We start from the raw sequence: 15,704 nt of genomic DNA on the forward strand, positions 1-15,704 counted from the left end.
GTTTTTGTTCTATTTCTTTAAAAAATGCCGATGAGATTTTGATGGGGATTGCATTAAATCTGTATAATGCTTTAGGTGATATGGTCCTTTTAACTATGTTGATTCTTCCAATCTTTCCATTTCTTTGTATCTTCTTCAACTTCTTTGAATAGGGTCTTGAAGTCTTCAACTTCTTTGAATAGGGTCATTATATAGGTCCTTCACATGTTTCATTAAATTTATTCCTAGGTATGTTATTCTTTTTGTTGCAATTGCAAAAGAAATTATTTTTTCCCCTTCTTTTTCTGACACTTTGTTATTAGGGTATAGGAATGCTGTGGATTTTTGAACATTGATTTTGTACCCAGAAACTTTACTGTATTTGCTTATTGCTTGTAGGAGTGTTCCTGTGGAGTCTTTAGGGTTTTCTCTATATAGAATCATCTCAACTAACACTTTCATATAAAACTTGTGTTTTAAGTTTTACTTCAGATCACAGATGAACCTTGAAAATTATTGAAAGCCATAACATTTAGTGCCAAGACATATTTTTTTAACTTTTCATTGATATAAAAGAATTCTTTAATATGGAAAGAATCAAAATCCATAAAATTACTCCTGTTCAATGGAAAGGTAAGCATTTACAAATTTTGTCTAAACTAAGAAATAAAGACAATATTTGGATATTATTAAATTGTGTCATATTTGATGCAGAAATAATCAAAATATAATAATTTATTTGTTGATTATTTTAATAAGAAAGAAAATATGATTTCGTATCAGAATAAAATTACATAGCATCTTCATTTCTAGTAACTAAAAAATTTCTGTAGTTTTTATAGTTTCTGCTTTTTTTGTATAGCTTTTTGCTGAGAAAGAAGGAAGATGAAGGGACAGAGACATTATTAAAATGGCCAAGACATCTGTAACTGAGACTGCCATTTCCCAAGTCAATCTCCATTTCTCCCTTTTCCTAAATACAAAACCCTGAGTTTATTCTGAGCAGCAAGATTCTAGGGTTAAAAAAAGAAAAATTACCAGCCTCCTTTGCAGCTAGATGTGGTCCTAGATTGAGTTCTGGGCAATAAGGTGACAACAAAAGTCATTAGATGCATTTTCCAAGGATAATCTTTAAAGGGATAACAGACAGCTATAATATCCCTGTTGCCCTTTGCCTTTCCCCCTTTCTCTCTATCTGGAATGTGGACATGACGAGGGAATCTTCAGCAATCAATTTGTGACTTTGAGGACGAAAATCATAGCTAAGCATAGCAGAATTGTAAATTAGAAGGAGCCTGGGTCCCGGGTAACTTCATGGAACCACCTTATGGGTCGTGGACTCTCTTCAGGACTAACTATCTCAAAAGTTTCTTTCTGTGGGAGAAAATAAACCCTTCATCTCTTTAAGCCATTATGATCATGTTGCTGACGCTAGCTGTCAAATGAAATTTCTAAATACTATAAAACATCCTGCCTCAAGTGAAAGATTCTAGATCCACATTACTTTAGAAGTTTGTGGGAATATGAAAAGCCTTTGAGATGTTTTACTGCCAACATTTTCCAAATTAAATTTTAAAATCTCATACTGAGAAATGCCCAGCTACCCTTAGAAACTCTGCATGGTGTCATGGCCTCACAGGAACGTTCTTCACCTTCAACATAACAGTCATTCAAACCAAACAACTCTTCTCCAAGCACAAAAATAGAGATTCTTTTTAGCTTTAAACAACTTTGACTCCAAGTATATGTGGCCCCATGAGAGAGATGAGATTGGCCTGTACAGATTTCGTTACTTTTGTTTTTATCATTACAAGTGTCTGTTCATAGGTCAGTTTCTCCCTAAAGACTGTAAGTTGTTTTGAGCAATGAGACAGCCATATTAGTTATTGTGTTCTGAAGTAATAAGCTCCTCATAGATGGACATTGAGTGAATGAGTGATTGAATGAATGAATTCCTAGGATCTGAAGTTCTCAGGGACAGACTCTTCATGTGCTTCAACTCTCATATGTGGACTTGTGAGAGTGAGAGCCTTCAATAGGCATCAAGCATGTTCAGAAGCCAAGAAGAGCCAGCTCATTTTTCCATCAGCTAGAAAAAGAAGGGGTGAATAAAATGAAGATAAGAAAAGAGAGTAATCTCTTTCCTTTAACATTCAGGGAAGAGACAGTCTATGTGAAAGAAAGATTGTACTAACTGCACCACTGGTTAACCTTTAACATTATGATGACAGAAATTTTGTCTCCTTTTTTTGATTGAGGAAAACAATTCACATTTAGATCCACAGAAAAGAGGCTTGCAGGATGAGTAGAAAGTAACAAAGAGGAGGGAAATATTGCCATCAGAAGGAAAAACATGGAGCACAGGGGGATTCTTTGCTACTACATGCTATGCCTATGTCCAAGCACAAAATTCTGCAGATTAGCAAGAATAACTCTAAACCCAGCTCCTAAAGTTGTTATGCTTTTGAAACACTCTAGTCAAAGAAAGTTTTTAATTAAAATCAAATATGCAAAAAAAAAAACAAAAGAGGAATTTCTCTGGTTGAAGAGGTGGGTGAGACACAAGGACTACCTGCTCCCCATCCTCCACCTACCGCATCTCCATGGTGCCTTTGGTGGAGAGAGCACAGTTTGAAACCCACTCTGGACTATCTGCTTACTCTGCCTATAAATAAACCCATAGGCTATGGAAAAATGCATTTCTTCACTTGTTTTCAAGCAGCAGAATAGCAGATTAGCCTCAAACAAGAAACAAAACTTCAACCGAAGCCTGGAGTCTAAAATGCATCCCCTTCCTCTGACATGTTTTTGACCCACCTACTGTTTCTTAAAATGAAGCAAGAGATTAAATGATTCTTTTAACATTTGGCTAACTGTATTCCCTTCATTTGACAGTGTACTTTAGTTGAAAAGAAGTGATTTGTTAAATGGATTATGCAAAGTTTTAGCATTACTGCCTAATATCTTTCCTCACATATGCCTTTTGTTAACTTCCCAAAACAGCCTTTGATTATCAGAAAGACAAGGAGAGTGTCCATTTAGCTACCTTGGTCCATTCTCCTTGATTGAACAACCTATTTGATGTTTTGCATTCTTTTAGTTTCTCAGGTATAAATGTGATTTAATGCCATCCTATCTGGACACCAGATGTTTTATTTGAAAATAGTTACTAGGATATAAGTGGAATGAAAACTAATCAGGTTTTTATAAATTCAAATAAGGTGGCTATTTCCTTGAGAAAAATCTTTGCTGATTGAGCAAGTAAAGTAAGATTTCATCAGATGAAACCTGGTCATCACAAGAAGAAGCACTGTGTAATCTTTGCACATAGTTTTAGATACTCTATAAATATTAAAAGGTTAACAATAAAACCACCATGGCCATGACCTGCAACACCTTTGTATTCTCTTGGTTTCTCATGAACACTAACTGTCTAACCTGTCTACTGGCATAATGTTTGTAAGGAAAAGTCTGTAAACTAACAGTCTAAGTCTATAGTTAGAAGGAGAGGGAACTGTAGTTCTCGTCAAGCAAGTTTAAAAGGTCAAGTATTTATTTCTAGATGCAAATAATAAATGTGGTCACTTCTGTGCTCAGTTATTTGGAAGGGATAACTTAGGCTCGGGAAGTTGGTTTTAGAGAAAAGTTCAATTACAAGCACAGACACCATGTATTCTTCAAGTTTACTTATTTTATGAGGAAATCTATGAAGGTGGCCAAGGGGTACGAACTTCCACTTATAAGATGAAGAAGTTATATTGCAGTTATAAGATGAATAATGTATGCATATTTGAAAGTTGCTAAGAGAGTAGATCTTAAAAGTTCTCACCACATGCAAAAATATTGTAACTATGTGAGGTAATATATGTGTTAACCAACCTTATTATGTAGCATTTTATAATATATGCATACGTTGAATCATTACCATGTATATCTTAAACTTACATAATATGTCAATTTTACCTCAATAATGCTGGGAAGAGAGGAATTCATTTACTGTATTTGTTTGATAGGGCCACCAAAACAAAGAACCACAGATTGGGTGGCTTAAACAATAGAAATTTATCTTCTCACAATTCTGAAGGCCAGATATCTGAAATTGATATGTCAGCAGAGTTAGTTTCTTCTGAGGCCAGTCTTTTTATTTTGTACATGGCCATCTTCTCTCTGTGTCTTCACACGGTCTTCCTTTTGTGTGTATCTGTATTCTAATCTCTTCTCAAAAGAACACCAGTCATATTGCATCAGGGCCAGTCCATATGACCTCATTTTAACTTTATTATATCTTTAAAGGCCCTATCTCCAAATATAGTCACATTCTGAGGTATTAGGGATTAACACATCAACATATACCTTTCAGAGGGACACAATTTGGGCCATAACACTTATAACTAGAAGGAGCCTTCTGTTCACTTATTACAAATCCTTCATTTTATAGTTGAGCAAATTGGATCTAGAGAGAAAAATGACATGCTCAAGAAGAGATTTGCCACAGGGACAGGATGAAATAGAGCTAGAACTGGCACCATAACAGTCTCTCGACTTCTAGTCCATTGTTCTTTTTCTGAAAATTTAGAGAGAAAAAAAAATTCTTCCATGAAAACCTTGCTTTATATCCAGTGGAGGTATAGTGCAAAAAGCATTCCAGTAATCAGTAATCCTTGATCATTGTTGATCTATGGATTGGGCACAGTAAAGTTCACATTGGAGCTGTATACTTCGTCTCAGTCTCAGATGTAATTGCACTGACTTCTGGTCTTGATTTATGAGCAGCACTATGTGACTTCACTTACCTATCAAGACAGATATGCTTTCTTGGTGACTTCAAGACAATCCACTGAGAGTGGGGAGAAAATATTAGAATTTCTATATTACCTTCTGTATCTTATAGTAAGAAACAAATTAGTTTAGATACATTAAATGTATGGATCGACACTAGTCAAGTGTCATGTGACACGAAGGGAAGTATGGACATTTCCCAGAGAGCTGCTTTGAAGTGTTGCCATGACTTACGGTTTAGATCATGTTCCTAGTTTAATGAATTTATGGTTTATATCATCTAGCTTGAACTAAATTACCCCTCACAAAATGGACAAATGGCTTTAAAGGATTCTTTCAAAGAAACTGCAGATTGAAAATAGCATAAATAATACAAGCACAAGTAAATAAAAAAATGGCTGAGCCGAATACTTTTATTCTAGTCTAAACTCGCCATTTGACACAATGTGAGGTAAAAGCAATGATGACCTAATTATATTTGGCATATTGAATCATATTTCCCTCATGCTCTTTTCTTTTTAAAAGGGAAAAAAAATCCCACAGGATTTTATATGATTGATAATGAAAAAAACCCTTATTTTAAAAATATTGCTTATTTTATCTTTATTTCATTCCTTATACATTTAATTGTGGTCACGTATTCATCATGTACAGAACATGTACATAGAATGCTATGTGCTATAATATACCAAACATATATTTACAATGTTCATAATGACTACATGTATAAACAAACACATGTTGTAAATTCTTGCTTAAACTATTTTTTGCTGATGTATAATCTAAAATATTTGGTACCCATTGGCCATTCACAGCATTTGGAAAAGAGAAGTGCTTTCTCACAAGCAGCTGCCCTGCCTTTCTTCCAGAGCTTTCTCGTACACTGTTGTGGGTCGGCATTTAAAGGCATTGCTTTTGCTTTTGTTTTGTTTTTAGCTTTTTATTGAAGTTTAACATACATACAGTAGTTGCATAAGTCACAATGACTTTTCTCACGTCTCCAATACTCCGTCAAGAAAGAGAACAATTTCAGGAGCTCTTCTTATGCAATGTTCCAGTCACTCGCCCAACCAAGGGTAATAACTATTGTGTGTTCAAATCATAATTTAGTCCTGCCTGTTTTTTTAACTTTATATAAATGAAATCATGCTCTTTTTATTATTGATTTGTAAAAGTTCTTTATACATTCCTGCATGCAAGCTTTTTGAAAATACCATAGTCCGCTAGCCCACTCCTTTTTTCACATTTTGATTGCTCTTGTCCCCTCTCTGCAGCCTTTTATTCTCCTTTGTCCTTTTTCTCTCTATTGTTAGTAGAACTTCTGTAGCTTGCCAGTCTCTACCCAAATCTGCACAGGGCAGAACTCAAGGTTTTCACTGTCTCCAAAACTTTGCTTTATAGATCAACTAACCACAGTATAAAGGCTTTTTTAATGCCTTCATCAAAAAACTTTTTTAAAATTATGTTTTTATAAATATTCTCATAATTATTTAAACTATATATTTCAGATAACTAATAAGCCAATTAAAATAGGACTAACTTTTTAAAATTATTTATTTTGGTATTTGATTCTGGGAAACATAGTGGAGTGAAAGACACCCTCAGATCTCTCTTCTTGAAACAACAATAAGCCGAACATCTAAAACTGAACAAAAAAACAACAAAACATCTGAGCATGGGATCTGCACATAAGAACTATCATAGGTCAGAACTCCGGGTGTCAGATGGTAGACTGGGAGAAATAAAGAAGCTGCCTTTTGATGCCTCCAGAGCTCCCTGCAGGAGGAAGGGGAAAGGAGAAGGTGTGGCAACTTTCCTGAACAGCCCTGCCCAGAAGTTCTATAAGTTCCATGTAGCCAGCGGCAGGGCCCAACATCAGGGCAGAAAGCAGAGAACCAGACAGCAGAGAAACAACAATTGATTTTTACTGGCCATGGTTGCAAAACTGAGGCTGAGCCACAGCCCCCAACCCCTAAATCAGAGGGCCCTTCACCTCATACCCTCTGAGACTGAACACCACGGAGCCCCAGGAGAATCTGAGCAAATGCTACTGAAACTGTCGCTAACACTGACAGGGACTGAAACTGAGGGTAGTGAGCATGATTAAATATCTATCAGAAAATAAAAAGGCTATTTAAGGCTTTATATAAAGCAGTTATCCAAGAGGCTTAGATGCCAAAAGAAAATGCCCTCTTTGCTGCAGGCTAAAGGGAGAACTTTATATTATGGATTTTCTTTCTAAATAAAAGCAGAATACATTTCCATTAATGCCCAGGCAGAGAAATAGTCCATTAAACACTATGAACAACCAAGGTGACAAGACGTTTTAGAAAGAAAGAGAAAATTCTCCAGAAAATAAGCTTATAGACATAGAAATATGCGACTTAAATGACAGAGAATTCAGGATGGTACTTCTGAAAAAAACTCATTGAGTTCCAAAACGAGTCATATCAACAATTTCAAGAATTGAAAAAACAACTAGACGAGCAGAATGAGGAGATTGAAACCCTCAAGAAGAACAGAATAGATCTTCTGGAGATAAAAAACACACTGTAAGAGGTGAAAAATGAAATAGCAAGCTTGAGAAATAGAGTCGACCAAATAGAGGAAAGGATCAGTGATATTGAAGACAGAAATCTAGAAATAAATCAGAAGAAAGAAGAGAGAAACCGAAGAATGAAAAATAATGAAAGAGAAATTCAACAACTAGCTGATACCATCAGGAGAGGAAACATGAGAATAATGGGCATCATCGAAGACGAGGAAAAGGAGCAGAGACTAGAAAGCATTTTCAGACAAATAGTGGACAAGAATTTCGCAAATCTAAGGAATGAGCTGGAGCTTGGAATTCAAGAAGTCAACAGAACACACAATTACTAAAACCCCAAAAGGCCTTCACCAAAACATATTGTCTTAAAATTATCAAAAATCAATGACAAAGAATTCTCAAGGCAGCCAGGGAGAAGAAAACGGTAACTTATAAAGGAAAACCAATTAGATTATCATCAGACTTCTCAGCAAAGACCTTACAAGCCAGACAGGAATGGAATCAAATATTTAAACTATTAAGTGAAATGAACTACCAGCCTAGAATAATGTATCTCTAGTGCATATGGAACATTCTCAAGAATCGATCACATACTGGGACGCAGAGGTAGTCTCAACAAATGTAAGAGGGTTGAAATCATACCAACCATATTCTCTGATCATAATGCTTTGCAACTAGAGATCAACTGCAAAAAAAAAAATCAAGAAGAACCACAAATACATTGAGATTAAACAACATGCTACTGAAGAATAACTGGGTCAGAGAAGACATAAAAAGAGAGATCAAGAGATACATAGAAATGAATGATAATGATAGTACAACATATCAAAACTTTTGGGACATGGCGAAAGCGGTCATAAGAGGAAAGTTCATATCATAACAGGCCTATCTCCAAAAATAAGAATGAGCCGAAATAAACAACCAAATGCTTCATCTTAAAAAACTAGAAAAGGAAGAACAAATGAAGCCTAAAGTCAGCAGAAAGGAAGAAATAATCAAAATTAGAGCAGAAATAAATGAAATCAAAAACAAACAAACAAACAAAAAAGAAAAATTAAATGCAACAAAGAGCTGGTTCTTTGAGAAGGTCAATAAAATTGACAAAACCCTGGCTAGACTCACTAAAGAAAAAAGAGAAAGGACACAAATAAACAAAATCAGGGATGAACAAGGGGAAATTACAACTGACATTGCAGAAATACAAAGGATCATGCAAGAATACTATGAAAAAGTATATAACAACAAATTTAATAACCTAGAAGAAATGGACTAGTACTTAGAAAACTACAATCTTCCTAGACTGGATCAAGAAGATCTGGAAAATCTAAATAGACTAATCAGCAGTATGGAAATTGAAACAATCGTCAAAAATCTAACAAAAAGTAAAGTACAGGACCGCATGGCTTCACCAGTGAACATTCAAAGAAGATTGAATACTTATTCTCTCAAACTCTTCCAAAAATCAAAGAGGAGGCAACACTTCCCAACTCATTTTATGAGGCCTATATTACTCTGATACCGAAACCTGGTAACGATAACAAAAAAAAAGAAAATTACAGACCAATATCTCTCATGAACACAGAGGCAAAAATCCTAAATAAGATACTAGCGAACCGAATACAGCAACATAGTAATAAGATTATACACCACAATCAAATGGGCTTCATTCCAGGGGCACAGAGATGGTTCGACATATGCAAATCAATGAATGTGATACACCACATAAACAAATTAAAAAATAAGAATCATATGATCATATCAATAGATGCAGAAAAAGCCTTCAACAAGATCCAGCATCCATTTATGGTCAAAACACTTAACAAAATCGGTATGGAATAAAAGAAAGTACCTTAACATAATAAAGGCCATTTATGACAAACCCTCAGCCAACATTATACTTAATGGTGAAAAACTAAAAACCTTCCTTGTAAGATCAGGAACAAGGTAAAGCTGTCCACTATCACCACTCTTATTCAATATAACATTGGAGGTCCTAGCAAGTGCAATCAGGCAAGAGAAATATATTAAAGGCATCCAAATAGGAAACGAAGAAGTCAAACGGTCACTATTTGCAGATGACATGATTCTCTATATAGAAAATCCTAAAGACTCCACAAGAACACTGCTAGAAACAATAAGCAAATACAGTAAAGTCTCTGGATACACAATCAATGTTCAAAAATCCATAGCATTCCTATACTCTAATAACGAAGTGTCAGAAAAAGAAGTGGAAAAAATAATTTCTTTTGCAATTGCAACAAAAAGAATAACATACCTAGGAATAAATTTAACGAAACATGTGAAGGACCTATATAATGAAAACTACAAGACCCTATTCAAAGAAGTTGAAGAAGATACAAAGAAATGGAAAGATATTCCGTGTTCTTGGATTGGAAGAATCAACATAGTTAAAAGGACCATATCACCTAAAGCATTATACAGATTTAATGCAATCCCCATCAAAATCTCATCGGCATTTTTTAAAGAAATAGAACAAAAACATCATCAGATTTGTAGAGAAGCACAAAAGACCTCGAATTGCCAAAGCCATCTTGAGAAAAAAGAATGAGGCTAGAGGCATCACTCTACCTGACTTCAAATTATACTACAAAGCGACAGTAATCAAAACGGCATGGTATTGGCAGAAAAACAGACGCACGGACCAGTGGAACAGAATCGAGAGTCCAGAAGTAAACCCATGTTTTTATGGGCAAATAATTTTCAACAAAAAAGCCAAAAACGTACAGTGGAGAAAGGAAAGCCTTTTCAATAAATGGTGCTGGGAAAACTGGAAAGCCGCCTGCAAAAGAATGAAACTAGACTGTTGTCTATCACCACACACCAAAATTAACTCAAAATGGATTAAGGACCTGAATATAAGTCCTGAAACAATAAAATGCATAGAAGAAAACATGGGAACTAAACTCAAGGACCTTGGACTTAAAGAGGATTTTATGAATTTGACCTCAAAAGCAAGGGAAGTAAAAGCTAAAATAAATGAATGGGACTACATCAAACTAAAAAGCTCTGCTCAGCAAAAGAAATCATCAACAAGATAAAGAGACAATTATCTGAATGGGAAAACATATTTGCAAGCAACGCCTCCGAAGAGGGCCTAATATCCAAAATATACAAAGAACTCATACAACTGAAACAAACAATCCAATCAAAATATGGGCGGAGGACCTGACCAGACACTTCTCCCTAGAGGGATATACAAATGGTCAATAAATATTTGAAAAGATGCTCAACATCGCTAGCTATTAGGGAAATGCAAACCAAAACCACAATGAGATACCATCTCACACCTGTTAGAATAGCTATAATCAACAGGACGAGTAATAACAAATGTTGGAGGAGATGCGGAGAAAAAGGAACCCTCAGACACTGCTGGTGGGACTGCAAATTGGTACAGCCACTATGGAAAGCGGTATGGAGGTTCCTCAAAAAACGAAGAATTGATCTACCATATGATCCAGCACTCCCTCTACTGGGTATTTACCCCCAAAGACTTGAAAATGCATATCCATAAAGATATTTGCACACCGATGTTCATAGCAGCATTATTCACAGCGGCCAGGACATGGAAGCAACCAAAGATCCTACGATAGATGATTGGCTGAAGACGCTGTGGTACATATATACAATGGAATATTACTCAGCCATAAGAAGAGATGAAATACTGCCATTTGTGACAACATGGATGGACCTCGAGATAATCATCCTAGTGAAATAAGGCAGACAGAAAAAGTTGAAAATTACGTGATATCGCTTATATGTGGGATATAAACCTAAAAACAACAAATGAACAGGGCAAACAAACAGAGACTCATGGACATGGACAATGGACTTGTGGTACCAGAGGGTAGGGGCTGGGAGAGGAGGGGAGACATAGATGGGGTAAATGGGTGAAATATAGGGAGTTAGGGAGAGGGCGAAGTTGTTAAAGGTGATCAAATATATGGTAGCTGAAGGAAACTGGACTTTGGGTGGTAATCACACAATAGAATATACAGATGTCAAATGATAATGTACACCTGAAAATTATATAATTTCATTAAGTAATATTACCCCAATAAACTTAATTTCAAAAAATCCCAAGAAGGCAAAAAAAAAAAATTCTGAAACTGTTATTATAAAATTATGTTGAATTGTTTATAGGAAAACATAGGATGAGAAGTGGAAGATACAATAAAGATCTAAATAGAAATTCTAGAGTCAAAGATTGCACCATTAGAAATGCAAGTGTCACCGAATGAAATTACTAGCAGAATGGATACTGTAGAAGAAAAGTCAGTGAACTTCAGAACTTAGTAAAAGAATTTTGACTGAAGCAAAGAGAGAAAATAAGTTGAAAAATTAATGTAGCCTCCGTGACTAGTGTGACAATATCAAGTGGTTTAATATTTGTGTCATTTAAACCCTAGAAAAATGAGGGGAGCTATTTGAAGAAATAATGGCTGACTTCTCTCCAAATTAATAAAAACTATAAATTCGCAGATTATGAACTTTATTAAATACAAACAAGATAAATACTTGCACACACATGCAAAATACAGCAAGGCACATCTTAATCAAATTACTAAAAAATAAATGAAAAAGAGAAATCTTAAAAGAAGCTAGGTAAAAAATATACATATTATACTCAAAAGAACAAAAATTAAAAATTATTACACTCTTCTTGTCAGAAATACGCAATCTCAAAGCAGCAGAATAGTATCGTAAAGTGCTGAAATATAAAGCAAAACTAGAAACCTGTCACTCTAGGTTCTATATTCAGAGAAAATATCCTTAAAAATGAAAACATAATGAAAACCTTTTTCAGATAAATATTGAGAAACTTTATTAGTTAACCTGCACTTTCAAAAATGTTAGAGTGTTATTTAGGCAGAAATAAAGTAATACCAGGTAGAAAAAAAAATAGAAAGAAAAAAAATGAAGATCCTAGAAATGGTAAATATGTTGGCAAATATAAAAAGATGTTTTCTCTTCATATTTATATCTCTTTAAATGATAACTGTTTAAAGCAAGAGTAATAATAATAGTAGTGTATTGTGGGATTAACAAAATATCTATAAGTGAAATGAATGACAACACAAAGGATAGGAGGAGGGAAATGGAAGTAGACTATTAGAAAGTTCTCAAACTAGATGTGAAGGAGTATAATAATTATTTGAAGGTGAACTGGGATATATTAAAGATGCAAAATGTAAAGCCTAGAGCAATCACTGAAATTTAAATAGGGGTATAGCTAATAAGCCAATAATGGAGATAAAATGGAATACTGAAACTCTTTTCAATGTAAAATCTCCAATCCTCTGTTTTCCTGTCTGCAAACCTTAGCCACAGTGTCCACGGATGCATTTCATTCTTATTCTAGTGGAATCATTCTCCATAAATAACATATTGGGAAACTAACTATAGGAAGTTTTCGACTTGCCTTTTGCTCTGTATCTCCTTTCCCCTGTGAGTCCTTTCAGCACATTTCACCTTAGAGGTGGCACCCAGTGCTCACAGTTGCCCCTTTCTATCAGCATGTCATACAGATCCATCCTCCGTGGAAGCACAAAAATCCCAGCTATCATTCATATTAATCAAAACATACTCATTCTCTTCAAGTAGTGATTTTAAACTCAAAGGATGTTTATTACGAATAAATGCACTAAATTTTGATCAGGTATTAGATACTTGCTAATTTTTAGAACTATTTGCTCAGAGCTCAAGATCGAACTTTCCCTGGCTCCTAATTTTTTTTTGAAGATTCACATAGTTTATTTAATTAGCCCCTAATAGATAAACATTCAAGTTGTTTCTACTCTTTTGTTATTTCAATCAGTTATGCAATGAGTAGTCTTGCCTATATATTATTTAGTGCAGTTGCAGGTACATAAATTCCCAGCACTGTAATTAGTGAGTCAAAGGATAAATGCATTTGGAAATTAGCATTATTTCCATTCATTTAAAGTGTCCATTTCCTTGTCCATTTTTCTACTGGTTTATTTTTTTACTTTTCAGTTTCTAGAAAATTAGTTTTTTTTTGTGATATGAGGTACAAATATATATATATTTTGCAATTATCTTCGAACTTTGCTTATGTTGATTTTTGTCACGGAGAATTCCATTTTTAAGTCTCCCATATTTCCTCCATTATCTTTATCTTTTAACATTTAATCTTTGATCCCTTTGGAATTTGTCTTGATGCATGCATCTTTTATTTTTCTAAATTGCTTCTTAATTGTCTTTAAATAATTTATTGAATTCACCTATATTTTTGCTGATTTCAAATGCTGAATTTTAGAACGCATATGCGTCTATCTATAGTATTTCTACTGATTCTTTTTAAAAATAATTTTTAAAAATTTCAATTATAGTTGGCATGTAATATATTAGTTCCAGGTGTACAACACAGTGATTAGACATTTACATAACTTACAAAGTGACCATCCTGATAAATCTAGCACCCATCTGACAACATACATAGTTATTACAATATTATTGACTATATTCCTTATGCTTTACTTTACATCTCCATGACTATTTTGTGACTGCCAATTTGTACTTCTTAATTCTTTCCCCTTATCATCCACCCCTCAAAACCGTCTTCCATCTGGCAAACATCAAAAATGTTCTCTGTATTTATGAGTTTGTTTCTTTTTTGTTTGTTTGTTTATTTTGTTCTTTAGATTCCACACATAAGTAAAATCATATGGCATTTGCCTTCTCGATCTGTCTTATTCCACTCAGCACAATATCCTCTAAGTCCAATCATGTTGTTGCAGATGGCAAGATTTTTCATTTTTTTTTTTTTATGGCTGAGTAATATTCTCTTGTATATATGTATCATCTCTTCTTTATCCATTCATCCATTGATGGACACTCAAGCTGCCATCATATCTTGGCTAGTGTAAATAATGTTGCAATGAACATATAGATTCACATATCCCTTTGAAGTAGTGTTTTGGGTTTTTTTGGATAAATACCCAGACGTGAGATTACTGGGTCCTTCTTTGTCTCTTGTTATAGCCTTTGTTTTAAGATCTATTTTGTCTGGTATAAGTATTGCCACCTTACCTCTTTGTTTGTCTGGTTGTTTCCATTTTTTGAAATATCTTTTTCCATCCCTTTACTTTCAGTCCATGTGTGTCTTTCTATCTGAAGTGAATCTCTTATAGGCAGCATATGTAAAGGTCTTATTTTCTTATCCATTCAGCTATACTATCTTTTGATTGAATCATTTAATCTATTTACATTGAAAGTAATTGGTGATAGATATGTAGTTATTGCCAGTTTATTATTCATATTTTTGATCTTTTTGTTTTTTTCTTCATCTTAAAGGCATCTCTCTCATATTTTTTGTAATACTGGTTTGGTGTTGATGAACTCCTTTAACTTTTTCTTGTCTGGGAAGCTCTTTATCTGTCTTTTGATTTTAAATGATAGCTTTGCTGAGTAGAGTCATCTTGGTTGTAGGTCCTTGCTTTTTGCCACTTTGAATATTTTGTGCCAATCCCTCTGGCCTACAAAGTTCCTGTTGAGAAATCAGCTGATGGTCTTATGGGAGCTCCTTTGTAGTTAACAAATTGCTTTTCTTTTGCTTCTTTTAAGATTCTTTCCTTGTCTTTAACCTGTGCCATTTTAATTATGATGTGTCTTGGTGCGGACCTCTTTGGGTTCATCTTGTTTGGGACTCTGAGCTTCCTGGGGTTGTATGTCTATTTCTTTTATCAGGTAAAGGAAGTTTTCCATCATTATTTCTTCAAATCAGTTTTTAATTTATTGTTCTCTCTCTTCTCCTTCTGGTACTCCTATGATACAAATATTGTCACAATAATGTTGTCCCAGAGGTCCCTTACACTAGCCTCATTTTTTTGGATTTTTTTTCTCGTTATTGTTCTGATTGGGTGTTTTATGCTACCTTATCTTCTAAATCTATCTTGATCTTCTCCATCTAATCTACTATTTTTCTTTTTATTTTATTATTTTTATTATTTATTATTACTTATGCCTACAGCACCTGGTCTTCCAAGGTGGTCTCCCATCCAAGTACTAACCAAGCATGACCCTGCTTAGCTTCTGAGATCAGACACCTGGCTTGTTCGGAGTGGCATGGCCGTAGATCCCTCTAATCTACTAATGATTTCCTCTATTGTATTCTTCATTTCAGTTACTGTGTTCTTCATTTCTGACTGGTTCTTTTTATGTTTTCTATCTCCATTTTTATGCTTTTTTATCTCTTTGTTGAAGTTCTCACTGAGTTCATTTACTCTACCTTTAAGTTCACTGAGCATTCTTATAACCAGTGTTTTGAACTCTATCTGGTAGATTGCTTGTCTCCATTTTGTTTAGTTCTTTTTCTGAAGCTTTATTCTGTTCTCTCATTTGGGGCATGTTTCTTTGC

The sequence above is a fragment of the Pteropus medius genome, unplaced genomic scaffold (genome assembly GCF_902729225.1).
Source record: "Pteropus medius unplaced genomic scaffold, Ma_sr-lr_union100, whole genome shotgun sequence".
Taxonomy (NCBI): Eukaryota; Metazoa; Chordata; class Mammalia; order Chiroptera; family Pteropodidae; genus Pteropus; species Pteropus medius.